Here is an 18,953-nt window from a genome sequence, read left to right on the forward strand (position 1 = left end):
CCTCCGCACCGACTAACGGTACGGAGGTGATCCCTCTGGGTCCCAGAGCTTCCAGCAAGCAAGAAAAACCAATATAGCAAGCTGGACAGAAAAAATAGCAAACAAAAATAACACAAGCAAAACTTAGCTTATGCAGGATAGACAGGCCACAGGAACGATCCAGGAGAAAGCAAGACCAATACTGGAACATTGACTGGAGGCCAGGATCAAAGCACTAGGTGGAGTTAAATAGAGCAGCACCTAACGACTTAACCCCATCACCTGAGGAAGGAAACTCAGAAGCCGCAGTACCACTCTCATCCACCAAAGGAAGCTCATAGACAGAACCAGCCGAAGTACCACTCACGACCACAGGAGGGAGCTTGGCCACAGAATTCACAACAGTGATCGTTCTGTCCCATCATTCTTTCTCAGACGATGGAAAGAGGCCGGGAAACAAGTGTTGAACAACTTCAGTATTGTCGATCAAACTCATTTAGCGGCCTGAACTCAGCGCTTGTAAATACAACTGAAATGCTTTTGTGCGATGTGCAATATGTTAGCATTTTGCCTAGGCGTAGGGCCCCGCTTTCCCTAAAACCGGCCCTGCCTACAAGTGTACAAAGATAATATACAGTCACCATGTGACAAGAGGGCCTGTGTAACTTCAAATGCCAGGGCTGAATTTTAGTCCCAGTCCGGCCCTGCCACGTAGTATATAGCATAGCCACGTAACATAGTAACATAGTAACATAGTTAGTAAGGCAGAAAGAAGACATTTGTCCATCCAGTTCAGCCTATATTCCATCATAATAAATCCCCAGATCTACGTCCTTCTACAGAACCTAATAATTGTATGATACAATATTGTTCTGCTCCAGGAAGACATCCAGGCCTCTCTTGAACCCCTCGACTGAGTTCGCCATCACCACCTCCTCAGGCAAGCAATTCCAGATTCTCACTGCCCTAACAGTAAAGAATCCTCTTCTATGTTGGTGGAAAAACCTTCTCTCCTCCAGACGCAAAGAATGCCCCCTTGTGCCCGTCACCTTCCTTGGTATAAACAGAAGTATATAGCACAGTAGTATATAGCACAGCCCATGTAGTATATAACACTGCACATGTAGTATATAACACAGCCCACGTAGCATATCGCACAGCCACGTAGCATATAACAGCTCACGTAGTATATAACAGAGCCATGTAGTATATAACACAGCCACGTAGTATATAACACAGCCCACATAGTACATAACACAGCCCATGTCAGAGGCAGAGCAGGGAATGATGGGAGAGGGAACGTCAGCTGACGCTGTCTCCTCCATCATTGCGATGAACTGTACCGGCAGACGCCGGTATAGTACAATGCGGTGGCGGGGGAGTCGGCAATGGCGTCAGGCGGACCCCCTGCCTCACAGGGGTCCCATTGCGGCTGCGTGATGTGCCGCTAGCTGATGGCCCCAGGGTGAGTGGGGGCCCTAAGCAGTTGCCTGCCCCTAACGCCAGCCCTGCCTGCAGAGGCCCCATGGAGCCTCCAGGCACTGATGCAGCTGCACTGGTTTAACTGGCGGCATGTCCGCCCATGGTGGAAGCCCACTATATTTCCATTAACGGATGACAGATCAGAGTGGGGACTTTCTTTTTTTGTGGATTCAGTGGAAGCTTTTATTGGGAACATTTTACACAATGTTTGGGATCACAGTTATCCGGCGCTCTACACTGACCACTTACTTTGGGGTTTCCATCTAAATCTCTGAGTGATGTGATTCAGATGAAACACCGGTGGGATCCATTCATTATAATGAGGCAGCAGTGTTACTCTGGACTCCGTCTGGCCTCTGTTCAGCGTTGTTCTTTTCATAAGTGCACAAAACTGTGGCCACTTTTATGCAATCCTAAAAAGACGGACATCGCCGGATCACAGGTCCTATGGCGTCCACAGTGCCTCCATCTGTCTCATTACAGGGAATTTTCCTCCAGGGGTTCTGTCTCAATCACATATTTCAGAGATTTACACGAAAACCCCAGTGTAAACGCTCAGCATAGAGCACAGGATAAATGTGCACCAAACCTTACTGCGATCTTTGGGAGGCAGAATGAAAAAAATCAACAGCTTGTGAAATACTGGTTTTAATTATTTTTTACGCCGTTCCTTATGCGATATAAGTGATTAGGTGACTTTATTCTTCGGATCGGTGCGATTACAGCGATGTCAGATTTATATTGGGTTTTTATGTTTGGCTGCTGTCACACACTAAAATACGCTTTTTATTGCAAAAACTAGTTTTTGCATCACCATATTTTGAGAGCTCTAATTTTTCATATCTTGGCCGACAGTCATGTGAGAGCTTGTTTTTTGCGGGATGAGCTGACGTATTTATTGGTTCAATTTTCAGGCACAGGACATTTTTTGATCGCTTTCTATTCACGATTTTTGGGAGACGGAATGAACAAAACCTAACAATTCAGGAATTGCTTTCTTAAATACTGTTCCACTTGTGGTAAAATTGGTAAGGAAGATTTATTCTTCGGCTCAGTGCAATTACAGCAATACCTCATTTATATTTTTTTATTTTTTGGCGCTTTTACACAATAAAAACTATTTTATAGAAAAATAATTATTTTTGCATCGCTTTATTCTGAGAGCTATAACTTTTTTGTTTTTGTGTTTTTTATTATTTTCTTTACAGTGTCCAATGACTGGGTTGGGACAGTTTTATAGAGCGGCTCGCTACGGACGCGGCGATACCAAATATCTGTACTTTTATTGTTTTTTTATTTACATAAATAAATGTATTTATTGAAAAAAAAATATTTCTTTTGTTTTTCTTTATTTAGGGATTTTTAAAAAAAATATATATATATTTTTTAACTTTTTTACATTGTCCCAGGATGGGACATTACTGTATTACATCAGATCGCTGATCTGACACTCTGCACTGCAGAGTATCAGATAAGGATTTGACAGGCAGGGCGAGGAGGCATGCCAGCGCCTGCTCTGAGCAGGCGCTTATAATACACCTTCCCTGTAGGACCCGGAAGGACCCCGCAGCCATCTTGGGGCCCGGGTTCTGCATGGAGACCATCAGGACAACGCAATAGCAATGCGCAGGAGCCCCCTCCCTGCGTGATGCCCCTCTTTGTTGTTGTCAGTACTGACAGCGGCATCAGAGGGGTTAAATGCCCACGACCGGAGCACCGATTGTGGGCGTTGATGTGGGGTGTCAGCGGTGACATACAGCTGACACCCGCACCTGATCGCCGCTGTGCTCAACGTGAGGTGCGCCACACTAGTACTGCTGTTTGCGGGAAAGTTGGGAAGGGGTTAAAGAGAATGGTAAAACTATGGAAATATAACAAATACATTATAGTCGTTGCCTTACTGAAGTCATCAACAGTCTTCATCACTTCAGCTGTGTGAAACTACAATTCCCATCATGCTCTGACACCCAAATGCAGGGAATTGCAATTTATTATGGGTTTCAAGTTAACCTTAAAGCACCACTGTAGCATTTTTTAAATTTCAGTGCTGGAGTTGTGCTACTAATCTAAGTTTCCTGACCCTAGAAAATATATTTACCAGCCTCCGTCTTCTGCTTTCCTCTGTGTCACTCCGGTCCCACGTCACCATCTTATGACTGCAACGTCTGACTGATCGGAAGTCAGAGGTGGTAACGGTCACAAGCTCTCAATGTACAGTAAGCCTATGCGAGCCTCGCTCTGGCCCTCATAGACTTACATTGAAGAGTGACTTGTGGATAACCCAGTAAATATTAGAGCAATTTGGCAAGTCACAATCAGCAGAAGACGACCGTATTAGCACTGATAATAGATGAAGACAGGAGTTGATGAGCATAATACCAGGAGCAGGAACTTAGATTAATGGCGCCATTCCAACTGTAAAATAAAAAGAAAATGCTGGAGTGGTGCTTTAAAGGGATAGGTAAGACATTATTAGGGGTTAACTTACATATCTCTGAAGGTCCAACTGCCGGGATCCCCAGTGGTCCAGAGTACAGGCCCCTGAAACCCGACTGAGGTGAGTACAGTGCTCCACTATTTCCGGCAATCCATTAGACAATGAATGGAGTGCACCCCTCTGCTCCATTTAAGATGGGGCTCTGCAGAGCCTGATACCCAGGCTCCTGAGCCCCATTTTAAGAGTTGCTGCTGGACCCCAAAGATAAGTAAGTTACCTCCTATCCTTTGGAAGGGTATAATTTAAAGGGGTGGCCCGAAGGCAAAGTAATTTTTCTCCTAAAGCCCAATCTATTTAATGTCATAATATAAACTAATTCCTAATATGTTTGCATTAAACATTCCCTACCATTCCCTATCTGAACTGTCTAAGGGTACCGTCACACTATACGATTTACCTACGATCACGACCAGCGATATGACCTGGCCGTGATCGTAGGTAAATCGTAGTGTGGTCGCTGGGGAGCTGTCACACAGACAGCTCTCCAGCGACCAACGATGCCGAGGTACCCAGGTAACCAGGGTAAACATCGGGGAACTAAGCGCAGGATCGCGCTTAGTAACCCGATGTTTACCCTGGTTACAAGCGTAAAACTAAAAAAAAACAAACAGCACATACTTACATCTGGTGTCCGTCACGTCCCTTGCCGTCTGCTTCCCGCACTGTGACTGCCGGCCGTAAAGTGAAAGTGAAAGCACGTCACCGCTGTGCTCTGCTTTCACTTTACGGCCGGCAGTCACAGTGCGGGAAGCAGACGGCAAGGGACCTGACGGACACCAGAATGTAAGTATGTGCTGTTTGTTTTTTTTTAGTTTTACGCTTGTAACCAGGGTAAACATCGGGTTACTAAGCGCGGCCCTGCGCTTAGTTACCCGATGTTTACCCTGGTTACAAGCGAACGCATCGCTGGATCGCATCGCTAGATCGCTAGATCGGTGTCACACACACCGATCTAGCGATGACAGCGGGAGATCCAGCGATGAAAGAAAGTTCCATACGATCTGCTACGACGTACGATTCTCAGCAGGATCCCTGATCGCTGCTGCGTGTCAGACACAGCGATATCGTAACGATATCGCTGGAACGTCACGAATCGTACCGTTGTAGCGATCGAAATGGTATAGTGTGACGGTACCCTAACTGCTTTTCTAGTTTTTCCCCTTCTTTCTTTCTTTTGATGCTTCATTTGAGAATCTGTGTTCATGCTGGGATACTCAAACAAAGTGTCATCAGCGGGCAGAGGCTGCGGTCAGTGCTGCTGCTGATGTCCCTTCCTGGAATTAATTGTCATCAGTGACGCTCCTTTTGGGGGCTGGGCTAGTGCCTTCTCGCTGTGCACTGTGCACAATGACAGCGTGCTCACTGTTGTCGCTTCGGATCTGAAGTAATGAGCTGGCAACAGACTGGTGTCACAATACCCGATGTGCAGAAACCAGCGCTGCCCCTGCAAGTGAGGACACAGGTCTCTGTACGCTAAATATTCTAACACTGTTGAGCTGCCGGCTTGTTACTATTGATTTGAGCTGACAACTGAGCGCACGCTGTCATTGTGCGCATTGCACATCACACCGTGCAAAGTGCACAGGGCCTGAAACAGCCTCTGATACAGTTGTCACTGATGACACTTCATTTCCGAGAGGGGGCAGAGGCTGCGGCAGTGGCTGAAGCCTCTGCCCCCTGATGACGCTTTGTTTGAATATCCCAGCATGCACTGGGATTCTCAAATGAAGCATCATCAGAAAGGAAGTAGGGCAAAAAATAGAATAGCATTTAGGGTGTAGTTAAGGAAGGATGTGGAATTTTTAATGAAAGCAGATTAGAAAACTTATATTCCAGTTTATCTTGTTAAGTTTTTGTGTCAGGATTTTTTGCACTCCGAGCAGATAAGGGCATGACCTCCCTTATCTTTGAGTTGAAAATTACATTTCTATAGCTCAAGGTCTCGGTCCTGCTCGGCCCTTATTCGCACTGACATCATTTTACATATGGTAAGGTTTTAGTACTAGGACCATCCCAAATAAGGTCACTTTGACGCGGTGGGATGGCTTTAGGTTTTTTTTAATTAAGTGCCCTATGTTATTTTCATACACTGTTGCCGTTTATTTATTTACTGCAGAGTATTTGCTCATTTTGTTTTTATCTTAGGTTTTATATTAGAAAAGTGTTTGGATTATGGCGCTAAATAGATAGTGATATAGATGAAAATTATTTTGCCTTGTGACCCACCCTTTAATAATTTCAGAATAACCCTTTACAAGTGGATGTCCAATGATGTGTAACTATTTTGGAGCTGGAATAGAAAGCGAGGAGTCTATTACAGCTTGCAATGAACTTTATTGCTGCAGGCAATCAATGGGCATTAATTTTAACTGGCTGCAGCTGTCATGTTATGGCCCCTGCTGGAAAAGAAAGCTAGGAGACTGGTGGGAGACATGTGAAGCAGTGGGGAGGAACAACAGAGGTCCGTCCACCAGATAATGTCTGAATATACCCTTCATATAAGGGATTATAATGTAGGCGATATAACATGATACTGCATATTGTGTGGACAGCATGGGATGGTGATTAGGGCAGTTTGTCACGGTATTCTGAAGGCAATGCATGCCAGTATAATTCTGGCATTATAAAACTCTTCGGTATATTCTGTGGAATTGTTAGCCGATTATTTCATGGTACTATGGGTGTTATGTGGTGCTATTATTAGGATGTTTTACAATTCTGATATTCAGGCATTTGTTGTGCACAGAAGCCTTCACAACGATTTTGGACATTTATGGTATATCCACAAAATAGTTGTGGCCTGATAGGTGGAGGTCTCACCTCTAGAAGCAGGACAGGCAGTCACTGGGTTCGAGGTGGAGAATAATGGAGAGATTGCCTCAAGCCGCTTTTCTTTCAAATCTTTTGGCCTTAGGCGGCTTCACACATTTGACGTTCATGGTCCAAGTACTGATTTTGATGTCTGGACCAGCCACGGGTCTACTTACCATAACTCCGCAGCCTCACAGATGCCTATGAGGTTGAGTTTAGGTTAGGAGTCCCACAGATGGTCCGGACAATGTGGTCTGTTTTCAGAACGTGAAACTCAGATATGTGAATTCGGCCTTGGAAAAACAGACCAGCATCTCTTACAAGCTGTTGTCCTGGTGGGGAAGGTGGTGACTTTTCAGAGTCAATGTGACTCATCACTGCAGTCGTGCTCCTCTGCTCATGTATATTTACAGTCTGTATGTAAAGTTATCTGCCATCTGCTGGTTAAACGTAAACATTACATATCAGATTACTATTTTTATCATCATAAATACCGTAGGCACAATTGCAAAGTGCCTTTAAAAACAAGTAACTTTGCAAAGCAATGAAACTTATTAAAAATCCTCTCCCCCTCAAGAACTGAGGAATTTTTATTTCTATAGCTTATTGTTCCATGCTTAGGTTACCCGCTACCTCTGCTGTCAGTAGTGGTCGGTTTACTAGACAAGGAGCACATCACTTGCAAGTTCTTTGCTTTAAAACTGGCCATCTATAGTGTGCAGAAAAAAAAAATATTAACAACATGCACACTTTGGGAGGTAAACAGTTGAATTCAAACATTGGAATTCTAGAGACTTGCTGCTGTTACTAAGGAGCTGTGCTGCTGCTGCAGGATGTCACAGGTTAATGCGTTCACAGTCACACTGACTATGCAGCTACCGCATTTTCCTACCTCACTTGAATCACTGGATTATTAGGCAATGAGTGGAGACATTATACTGAATTCAGAAGGGCGGCCTACACTCCCTGACATAAGATATGTCACTTATCCATGTTATGTAAATAAAAGCTTATAACCTGACGTTAAATTCATCCATTGGTTGTATGAATTATTCTTTTGAAAGCTGAAACCCTCCGAAATGTGGTTTAGGTTAAGAAAATAAATTAACATCAATGCAGAAATATTGATCAGTTAACGGACACAGAATGGTCAGATTTTGGCAAGACAAACGTTTTGTCGCCCACAGAAAGCAATGTGATATTAAAACAAATAATTAACTTTAAATACAAATATATGTTGCATAACATTGTTGAATGAAGTTGTGGTGCTATTAGAGTCATATTTAATACTTTGTGTGACTTCCCTGTTGAGGGCAGAGCAAAGTACTGCAGTGCACAGGCGTTGGGAAAAGTCAGAGAGGCTCGGCGCCTGCGCACTGTAGTACTTTACACTGCCCTCAACAGGGCAGATAAAGTAAGCCTGAGCAGGAGCCGTGGCAGGAAGAAAAGAAGAGGATGTCATCGTATGAAGATGGGAGGTACTGGATCCGGACCGCGATGCCCATCAGACCGGACCGCCCCAGGACCGCCCCTGGGTGAGTATAATCTAACTTGTTTTTCTTATCTTTCAGGTTACATCTGGGGCTTATCTACAGCATTACAGAATGCTTTTACTGGGTAGCGTTCAGTCATCTCTGCTGTACGCTTTCCCACGCGTTCCTCCTTCTCTCTCCATTGTGGGCGATACTTGCTCCACTTTCCCACCAGCCATCAAAGGGGGCAGATCCATCCTCCTGATCGACATGTTTTCTTTTTACATTAAAGTCTCTGCAGTGGGCGGGTCCTGCTTTCGTGCCTGTCCACGGGCTCCACCCGTGACAGCACATCTTCTCTGTTGTGAATTCTGTGGTCAAGCTCCCTCCTGTGGTCATGAGTGGTACTTCGGCTGGTTCTGTCTATGAGCTTCCTCTGGTGGATGTGAGTGGGGCTGCGGCTTCTGAGTTCCCTTCCTCAGGTGACGAGGTTAAGTCGTTAGGTGCTGCTCTATTTAACTCCACCTAGTTCTTTGTTCCTAGCCTCCAGTCAATGTTCCAGTATTGGTCTTGCTCTCTCTCCTGGATCGTTCTTGTGGCCTGTCTGCCCTGCATAAGCTAAGTTCTGCTTGTGTTACTTTTTGTTTGCTATTTTTTCTGTCCAGCTTGCTATATTGGTTTGTCTTGCTTGCTGGAAGCTCTGGGACGCAGAGGGAGCACCTCCGTGCCGTTAGTCGGTGCGGAGGGTCTTTTTGCGCCCTCTGCGTGGTTGTTTGTAGGTTTTTGTGCTGGCCGCAAAGCTATCTTTCCTATCCTCGGTCTATTCAGTAAGTCGGGCCTCACTTTGCTAAAATCTATTTCATCTCTGTGTTTGTATTTTCATCTTTACTCACAGTCATTATATGTGGGGGGCTGCCTTTTCCTTTGGGGAATTTCTCTGAGGCAAGGTAGGCTTATTTTTCTATCTTCAGGGCTAGCTAGTTTCTCAGGCTGTGCCCGAGGCGCCTAGGTCTGGTCAGGAGCGCTCCACGGCTACCTCTAGTGTGGTGTGATAGGATTAAGGATTGCAGTCAACAGAGTTCCCACGTCTCAGAGCTCGTCCTATGTTATTAGTAACTATCAGGTCACTTTGTGTGCTCTTAACCACCAGGTCCATTGTGTTTCTGAATCACCAGTTCATAACAGTACTGGAGGCCCAAAGTACTAATGCTTCTCAATAGAGGAAAAAGAGAAGTTCTGAGACCATTTTTTTTTCTCTGCACTGTGTTTTGTCTTTCTCTTACCCTAGACATTTGGGTGGTTCAGGACACAGGTGTAGTGATGGACATTAAAGGTCTGTCTTCTTGTGTGGATCATCTCACTGCAAGAGTACAAAATATTCAAGACTTTGTGGTTCAGAATTCTATGTTAGAACCAAGAATTTCTATTCCTGATTTGTTTTCTGGAGATAGAGCTAAGTTTCTGAGTTTTAAAAATAATTGTAAACTGTTTCTGGCTTTGAAACCCCGCTCCTCTGGTGACCCAATTCAACAAGTTAAGATCATTATTTCTTTATTACGTGGCGACCCTCAAGACTGGGCATTTTCCCTTGCGCCAGGAGATCCTGCATTATGTAATATTGATGCGTTTTTTCTGGCGCTCGGATTGCTTTATGATGAACCTTATTCAGTGGATCAGGCAGAGAAAAATTTGCTGGCTCTGTGTCAGAAGTTTAGGAAGTGGTCTGTGCTCACTCAATGGAATGAATGTGCGCTGGCAGCAATTTTCAGAAAGGGTCTCTCTGAAGCCCTTAAGGATGTCATGGTGGGATTTCCTATGCCTGCTGGTCTGAATGAGTCTATGTCTTTGGCCATTCAGATCGATCGACGCTTGCGTGAGCGTAAAACTGTGCACCATTTGGCGGTATTACCTGAGCATAAACCTGAGCCTATGCAATGTGATAGGACTTTGACCAGAGCTGAACGGCAAGAACACAGACGTCGGAATGGGCTGTGTTTTTCCTGTGGTGATTCCACTCATGCTATCTCCGATTGTCCTAAGCGCACTAAGCGGTTCGCTAGGTCTGCCACCATTGGTACGGTACAGTCAAAATTTCTTTTGTCCGTTACTTTGATCTGCTCTTTGTCATCCTATCCTGTCATGGCATTTGTGGATTCAGGCGCTGCCTGAATTTGATGGACTTGGAGTTTGCTAGGTGCTGTGGGTTTTTCTTGGAGCCCTTGCAGTATCCTATTCCATTGAGAGGAATTGATGCTACGCCTTTGGCCAAGAATAAGCCTCAATACTGGACCCAGCTGACCATGTGCATGGCTCCTGCGCATCAGGAGGATATTCGCTTTTTGGTGTTGCATAATCTGCATGATGTGGTCGTGTTGGGGTTGCCATGGCTACAAGTCCATAACCCAGTATTGGATTGGAAATCAATGTCTGTGTCCAGCTGGGGTTGTCAGGGGGTACATGGTGATGTTCCATTTCTGTCTATTTCGTCATCCGCCCCTTCTGAGGTCCCAGAGTTCTTGTCGGATTACCGGGATGTATTTGATGAGCCCAAGTCCAGGGCCCTACCTCCGCATAGGGATTGCGATTGTGCTATCGATTTGATTCCTGGTAGTAAGTTTCCTAAGGGTCGACTGTTTAATTTGTCTGTGCCTGAGCACGCCGCTATGCGGAGTTACGTAAAGGAATCCTTGGAGAAGGGTCATATTCGCCCGTCGTCGTCGTCATTGGGAGCAGGGTTCTTTTTTGTGGCCAAGAAGGATGGTTCGCTGAGACCTTGTATTGATTACCGCCTTCTAAATAAAATCACAGTCAAATTTCAGTACCCCTTGCCGCTGCTGTCTGATTTGTTTGCTCAGATTAAGGGGGCTAGTTGGTTCACCAAGATAGATCTTCGTGGTGCGTATAATCTTGTGCGTATTAAACAGGGCGATGAATGGAAAACAGCATTTAATACGCCCGAGGGCCATTTTGAGTACCTGGTTATGCCATTCGGGCTTTCTAATGCTCCATCAGTATTTCAGTCCTTTATGCATGACATCTTCCGAGAGTACCTGGATAAATTCCTGATTGTATACTTGGATGATATTTTGGTCTTCTCGGATGATTGGGAGTCTCACGTGCGGCAGGTTAGAATGGTGTTCCAGGTCCTGCGTGCAAATTCTTTGTTTGTGAAGGGGTCAAAGTGTCTCTTTGGTGTTCAGAAGGTTTCATTTTTGGGTTTCATTTTTTCCCCTTCTACTATCGAGATGGACCCTGTTAAAGTTCAGGCCATTTATGATTGGACTCAGCTGACATCTCTGAAGAGTCTGCAAAAGTTCCTGGGCTTTGCTAATTTTTATCGTCGCTTCATCAATAATTTTTCTAGTATTGCTAAACCGTTGATTGATTTAACCAAGAAGGGTGCTGATGTGGTCAATTGGTCTTCTGCTGCTGTGGAAGCTTTTCAGGAGTTGAAGCGTCGTTTTTCTTCTGCCCCTGTGTTGTGCCAACCGGATGTTTCGCTCCCGTTCCAGGTTGAGGTTGATGCTTCTGAGATTGGAGCAGGGGCTGTTTTGTCGCAAAGAAGTTCTGATGGCTCGGTGATGAAACCATGTGCCTTCTTTTCCAGGAAGTTTTCGCCTGCTGAGCGTAATTATGATGTTGACAATCGAGAGTTGCTGGCTATGAAGTGGGCATTCGAGGAGTGGCGTCATTGGCTTGAAGGAGCTAAGCATCGCGTGGTGGTCTTGACTGATCACAAGAACTTGACTTACCTTGAGTCTGCCAAACGGTTGAATCCTAGACAGGCTCGTTGGTCGCTGTTTTTCTCCCGTTTTGATTTTGTGGTTTCGTACCTTCCGGGCTCTAAAAATGTGAAGGCGGATGCCCTGTCTAGGAGTTTTGTGCCCGATAGAGTTGAGCGACCTTGACCTTTTTAGAGTCGAGCCGGGTTTTGCGAAACCCGACTATGTCCAAAGTCGGGTCGAGTGAAATCGGCCGATTATGACGTAAAGTCGGGATCGACCGAAACACGAAACCCAATGCAAGTCAATGGGGCAGCATAGTCGGCAGTGAGTGGGGGCCAGGAAAACACCTAGAGTGGCCATTTTAATGTCAAAACCATCCATTCTTCTTAATGAAGCTTGTCAAGCGTAATTTACCTTATAATAATTGGAAGGCATTTGAAATTGGGGGTCATTTGGCTAAAGTTGTGGGGGGTAGGGCTGGTTCAAGTAATTAGTGGGCCCAGGAAATCTGGACCACGTCACGGCAGTGGAGCAGGGAGAGGTAAGTATTTCAACTTTGCAAGTGCTGTGAACCTGAGCAAGCAGGGGGGGCCCACTCGTTGGCATTGGCACTGGCACAGGGCCCCTCAAAGTACAGCGGTGTGTTTGCACGGCGGGGGCGCCTCCCACCGGCAGCAACACTTTTGCGTACCATGAGAGGCCCTGTGCCAGTGACGTCGCCAACTAGTATTCCTCCCCCCACCTGATGAAGGAACCTGCACTTTCATCTGCACCTTCCTCTTTGTCCCCGTGTAAGGTGGTATGGTATGCGGGAAGAGCAACCTGACTTTCAGCAGGGTCACAATGTTGTTGTGTAGCGTGCACGGGGAATGTTGCGTTATGGGTCAATGTACCAGCAGACTCATCTATCACTGGCTGGGCAATGGGCACGATGAAGTGGAAACACAGATATAGGCCCAAAGAAGAAAGTGGGCTAAATGCAGTTCAAAATTGGTAACACAGGAATAACCAGGGGGCATTGCAGTGGAGGACAACTGGAATGAGAGGCTGACACAGAGAGTAGGGCCAAATCAGTAAGTAGTCGAAATGCAGTTCAAAATTGGCAACCGTAGTAAACAGGCGGCACAGCTTTGTTCAGTGGAGGAGAACAGCAAGGAGTGGCAGACACCGATAGTAGGCCCCAAACCAACTAGTACGCCAAATGCAGTTGTTCCATTTAACCACAATTTAATGAGAGCCTGAAGATAGAAGCTCAGGAAAGGCAACCTGGGGAACACCTTGGAGTGTAACACACCATCTCTCTCCACCCCATACCCATTTTGTATGGCCTAATGCAGTGTACTTTTCTACAACTACTAAACGAGAGTCGGAAGACCGAAGCAATGGCAAGGAAACCTGGGGAACACCTTAGAGTGTAACACACCCTCTCTCTACACCCCATACCCAATTTGAAGGTCTAATGCAGTGTAGTTTCCAAGAACTACTAAACGAGAGCCGGAATATCGAAGCTCAGGAAAGGCAACCTGGGGAACACCTTGGAGTGTAACACACCCTCTCTCTACACCCCATACCCAATTTGTAGGCCTAATGCAGCGTAGTTTCCGACAACTACTAAACGAGAGCCGGAATATCGAAGCTCAGGAAAGGCAACCTGGGGAACACCTTGGAGTGTAACACACCCTCTCTCTACACCCCATACCCAATTTGAAGGCCTAATGCAGTGTAGTTTCCAAGAACTACTAAACGAGAGCCGGAAGATCGAAGCTCAGGAAAGGCAACCTGGGGAACACCTTGGAGTGTAACACACCCTCTCGCTACACCCCATACCCAATTTGAAGGCCTAATGCAGCGTAGTTTCCAACAACTACTAAACGAGAGCCGGAAGATCGAAGCTCAGGAAAGGCAACCTGGGGAACACCTTGGAGTGTAACAAACCCTCTCTCTACACCCCATACCCAATTTGTAGGCCTAATGCAGCGTAGTTTCCGACAACTACTAAACGAGAGCATGAAGATCGAAGCTCAGGAAAGGCAACCTGGGGAACACCTTGGAGTGTAACACACCCTCTCTCTACACCCCATACCCAATTTGTAGGCCTAATGCAGCGTAGTTTCCGACAACTACTAAACGAGAGCCGGAATATCGAAGCTCAGGAAAGGCAACCTGGGGAACACCTTGGAGTGTAACACACCCTCTCTCTACGCCCCATACCCAATTTGTAGGCCTAATGCAGCGTAGTTTCCGACAACTACTAAACGAGAGCCGGAATATCGAAGCTCAGGAAAGGCAACCTGGGGAACACCTTGGAGTGTAACACACCCTCTCTCTACACCCCATACCCAATTTGAAGGCCTAATGCAGTGTAGTTTCCAAGAACTACTAAACGAGAGCCGGAAGATCGAAGCTCAGGAAAGGCAACCTGGGGAACACCTTGGAGTGTAACACACCCTCTCGCTACACCCCATACCCAATTTGAAGGCCTAATGCAGCGTAGTTTCCAACAACTACTAAACGAGAGCCGGAAGATCGAAGCTCAGGAAAGGCAACCTGGGGAACACCTTGGAGTGGAACACACCATCTCTCTACACCCCATACCCAATTTGAAGGCCTAATGCAGAGTAGTTTCCAAGAACTACTAAACGAGAGCCGGAAGATCGAAGCTCAGGAAAGGCAACCTGGGGAACACCTTGGAGTGTAACACAACGTCTCTCTACACGACGGAAGGGCTGATTCTTAGGAAGGAAGGCTGTTGGAAATAAGCATTGCGCGTCCGAGGGTGATTATATTCTTATTAGGTATATACTCACCCTCGGACGCGCCCTGCTTCTTTATTTGGAATGAATGTTTATTTGCAATGTGGTGTTGACTTTCTCTATTATTTTGGTAATTAATGATTTTATTATTTTCATTATTTTGCATCTTCTCGGCAATAATATAAAGAAGACGCGACAGGACAACACTCGGTGGATGCCATATGTGTGTTTTCAATTTAAAAAAACTTTCAGTTAACTACTTGCAGGAGAAAGTAATTGTAGCTGGTGGCCATTTTTAGTACTGTACCAGATTTTAGTTGTGTGTTTGTTTTTAATGTTAAAATGTCTGCATTTGATATCTCACCAGTATTTTCTTTTTTATAAGCAAAATACTTATTTTTATATTTTCTGATGTTGGTTCCAGGGGTACACGGCCAGCAGTGCCCTGGTCAGTGTAGTAGTAGTTGAAAGAATGGACCGCAGACAGGCATCGAAGGCCTAAAATAATAACACATGGCTGTAGGCAATTTTAAATTGGTTCCAGGGGTACACGGACAGCAGTGGTGTGGTCAGTGGAGGCCTAGTGGAAGGAGTGACCGCAGACAGGCATCGAAGGCCTAAAATAATAACACATGGCTGTAGGCAATTTTAAATTGGTTCCAGGGGTACACGGGCAGCAGTGACCTGGTCAGTGTAGTAGTAGTTGAAAGAATGGACCGCAGACAGGCATCGAAGGCCTAAAATAAAAAAATTGGGCTGGCTGTAGGCAATTTTAAATTGGTTCCAGGGGTACACGGGCAGCAGTGGTGTGGTCAGTGGAGGCCTAGTGGAAGGAGTGACCGCAGACAGGCATCGAAGGCCTAAAATAATAACACATGGCTGTAGGCAATTTTAAATTGGTTCCAGGGGTACACGGGCAGCAGTGACCTGGTCAGTGTAGTAGTAGTTGAAAGAATGGACCGCAGACAGGCATCGAAGGCCTAAAATAAAAAAATTGGGCTGGCTGTAGGCAATTTTAAATTGGTTCCAGGGGTACACGGGCAGCAGTGGTGTGGTCAGTGGAGGCCTAGTGGAAGGAGTGACCGCAGACAGGCATCGAAGGCCTAAAATAATAACACATGGCTGTAGGCAATTTTAAATTGGTTCCAGGGGTACACGGGCAGCAGTGACCTGGTCAGTGTAGTAGTAGTTGAAAAAATGGACCGCAGACAGGCATCGAATGCCTAAAATAATAACACATGGCTGTAGGCAATTTTAAATTGGTTCCAGGGGTACACGGACAGCAGTGGTGTGGTCAGTGGAGGCCTAGTGGAAGGAGTGACCGCAGACAGGCATCGAAGGCCTAAAATAATAACACATGGCTGTAGGCAATTTTAAATTGGTTCCAGGGGTACACGGACAGCAGTGGTGTGGTCAGTGTAGGCCTAGTGGAAGGAGTGACCGCAGACAGGCATCGAAGGCCTAAAATAATAACACATGGCTGTAGGCAATTTTAAATTGGTTCCAGGGGTACACGGGCAGCAGTGACCTGGTCAGTGTAGTAGTAGTTGAAAAAATGGACCGCAGACAGGCATCGAATGCCTAAAATAATAACACATGGCTGTAGGCAATTTTAAATTGGTTCCAGGGGTACACGGACAGCAGTGGTGTGGTCAGTGGAGGCCTAGTGGAAGGAGTGACCGCAGACAGGCATCGAAGGCCTAAAATAATAACACATGGCTGTAGGCAATTTTAAATTGGTTCCAGGGGTACACGGGCAGCAGTGACCTGGTCAGTGTAGTAGTAGTTGAAAGAATGGACCGCAGACAGGCATCGAAGGCCTAAAATAAAAAAATTGGGCTGGCTGTAGGCAATTTTAAATTGGTTCCAGGGGTACACGGACAGCAGTGGTGTGGTCAGTGGAGGCCTAGTGGAAGGAGTGACCGCAGACAGGCATCGAAGGCCTAAAATAATAACACATGGCTGTAGGCAATTTTAAATTGGTTCCAGGGGTACACGGACAGCAGTGACCTGGTCAGTGTAGTAGTAGTTGAAAGAATGGACCGCAGACAGGCATCGAAGGCCTAAAATAAAAAAATTGGGCTGGCTGTAGGCAATTTTAAATTGGTTCCAGGGGTACACGGGCAGCAGTGACCTGGTCAGTGTAGTAGTAGTTGAAAGAATGGACCGCAGACAGGCTTAGAAGGCCTAACATAACAAACTTGGGCTGGCTGTAGGCACTTTTAAATTGGTTCCAGGGGTACACGGGCAGCAGTGGTCTGGTCAGTGGAAGTCTAGTGGAAGGAGTGACCGCAGACAGGCTTCCAAGGCCTAACATAACAAACTTGGGCTGGCTGTAGGCACTTTTAAATTGGTTCCAGGGGTACACGGGCAGCAGTGGTCTGGTCAGTGGAAGTCTAGTGGAAGGAGTGACCGCAGACAGGCTTCCAAGGCCTAACATAACAAACTTGGGCTGGCTGTAGGCACTTTTAAATTGGTTCCAGGGGTACACGGGCAGCAGTGGTCTGGTCAGTGGAAGTCTAGTGGAAGGAGTGACCGCAGACAGGCTTCGAAGGCCTAACATAACAAAATTGGGCTGGCTGTAGGCACTTTAAATTGGTTCCAGGGGTACATGGGCAGCAGTGTATGGTCAGTGGAAGTCTAGTGGAAGGAGTGACGGCAGACAGTCTTCGAAGGCCTAACATAACAAAATTGGGCTGACTGTAGGCACTTTTAAATTGGTTCCAGGGTAACACGGCCAGCAGTGGCCTGGTCAGTGTAGTAGTTGTAGAAAGAAGGGACCGCAGACAGGCTTCGAAGGCCTAACATAACAAAAATGTCAAAACAATGGTATTGTCAGTGCCAGGCATTGAAGGATGTCAGCGCCTAGACTACACATTGGTGAAGCTGTGAGAGATAATTTTGCTAGTGGTAGAGCACTGTTTGAGCTGGGGGGGGGAACTGTCTTGTGGCCGGCGGTACAGGCACAGGGCCCCTCATATTACAACGGTGTGTCTGACGTTGGGTGCGCACCACCACCGCCAGAGACACTTTATTGTACTATGAGGGACCCAGTGGCAGTGCCGTCGACCAAAAGCGGCCACACCCACCTCTTCAGACAAACAGCACTCTCAAGGGTCCAAGCGCAAAGTGGCGATAGCACGGCCCCGTGTGGGGAGTTTGGCCATTTCGTGAGGTGGAAACATGTCGTATGCTGGACAATCAGGTGAAGAAAATTACGAGATTGGAAAAGTCATTCAGAATAGTCCACAGGCAAGACCTTTTCATAGGAAAGCTAGGTGTCAGCCGGGCAGGGTGGGGCAAAAGATTTTGAAATCCAGTTGTGGTTCATTTTAATGAAGGTTAGATCATCTACATTTTGGGTAGCCAGACGAGTCCTTTTTTCTGTTAGTATTGAACCTGCAGCACTGAATACTCTTTCTGATAGGACACTAGCTGCCGGGCAAGCAAGCTCCTGCAATGCATATTCTGCCAATTCTGGCCAGGTGTCTAATTTGGATGCCCAGTAATCAAATGGGAATGACGGTTGAGGGAGAACGTCGATAAGGGATGAAAAATAGTTTGTAACCATACTGGACAAATGTTGTCTCCTGTCACTTTGAATTGATGCTGCAGTACCTGTCCTGTCTGCGGTCATAGAAAAATCACTCCACAACCTGGTCAGAAAACCCCTCTGGCCAACGCCACTTCTGATTTCTGCCCCTCTAACACCTCTGGTCTGCTGGCCCCTGGAGCTCGTGTGAGAACGATCACGGGCGCTGTGTGCAGGGAATGCCAGAAGCAAACGGTCAACAAGAGTTGATTGTTTTGTTGCTAATATTAGTTCCAAGTTCTCATGTGGCATAATATTTTGCAATTTGCCTTTATAGCGAGGATCAAGGAGGCAGGCCAACCAGTAATCGTCATCGTTCATCATTTTTGTAATGCGTGTGTCCCTTTTGAGGATACGCAAGGCATAATCCGCCATGTGGGCCAAAGTTCCCGTTGTCAAATCTGCGGTTGTGCTTGGTTGAGGGGCAGTTGCAGGCAAATCTACGTCACTTGTGTCCCTCAAAAAACCAGAACCCGGCCTTGCCACGCCACCAATTTCCCGTGCCCCCGGGAAAGCTTCCTCATTAAAAATATACTCATCCCCATCATCCTCCTCATCCTCCACCTCCTCTTCGCCCGGTACCTCGTCATGTACACTGCCCTGACCAGACAATCGCTGACTGTCATCAAGGCTTTCCTCTTC

The sequence above is a fragment of the Ranitomeya imitator genome, chromosome 3 (genome assembly GCF_032444005.1).
Source record: "Ranitomeya imitator isolate aRanImi1 chromosome 3, aRanImi1.pri, whole genome shotgun sequence".
Classification (NCBI taxonomy): Eukaryota; Metazoa; Chordata; class Amphibia; order Anura; family Dendrobatidae; genus Ranitomeya; species Ranitomeya imitator.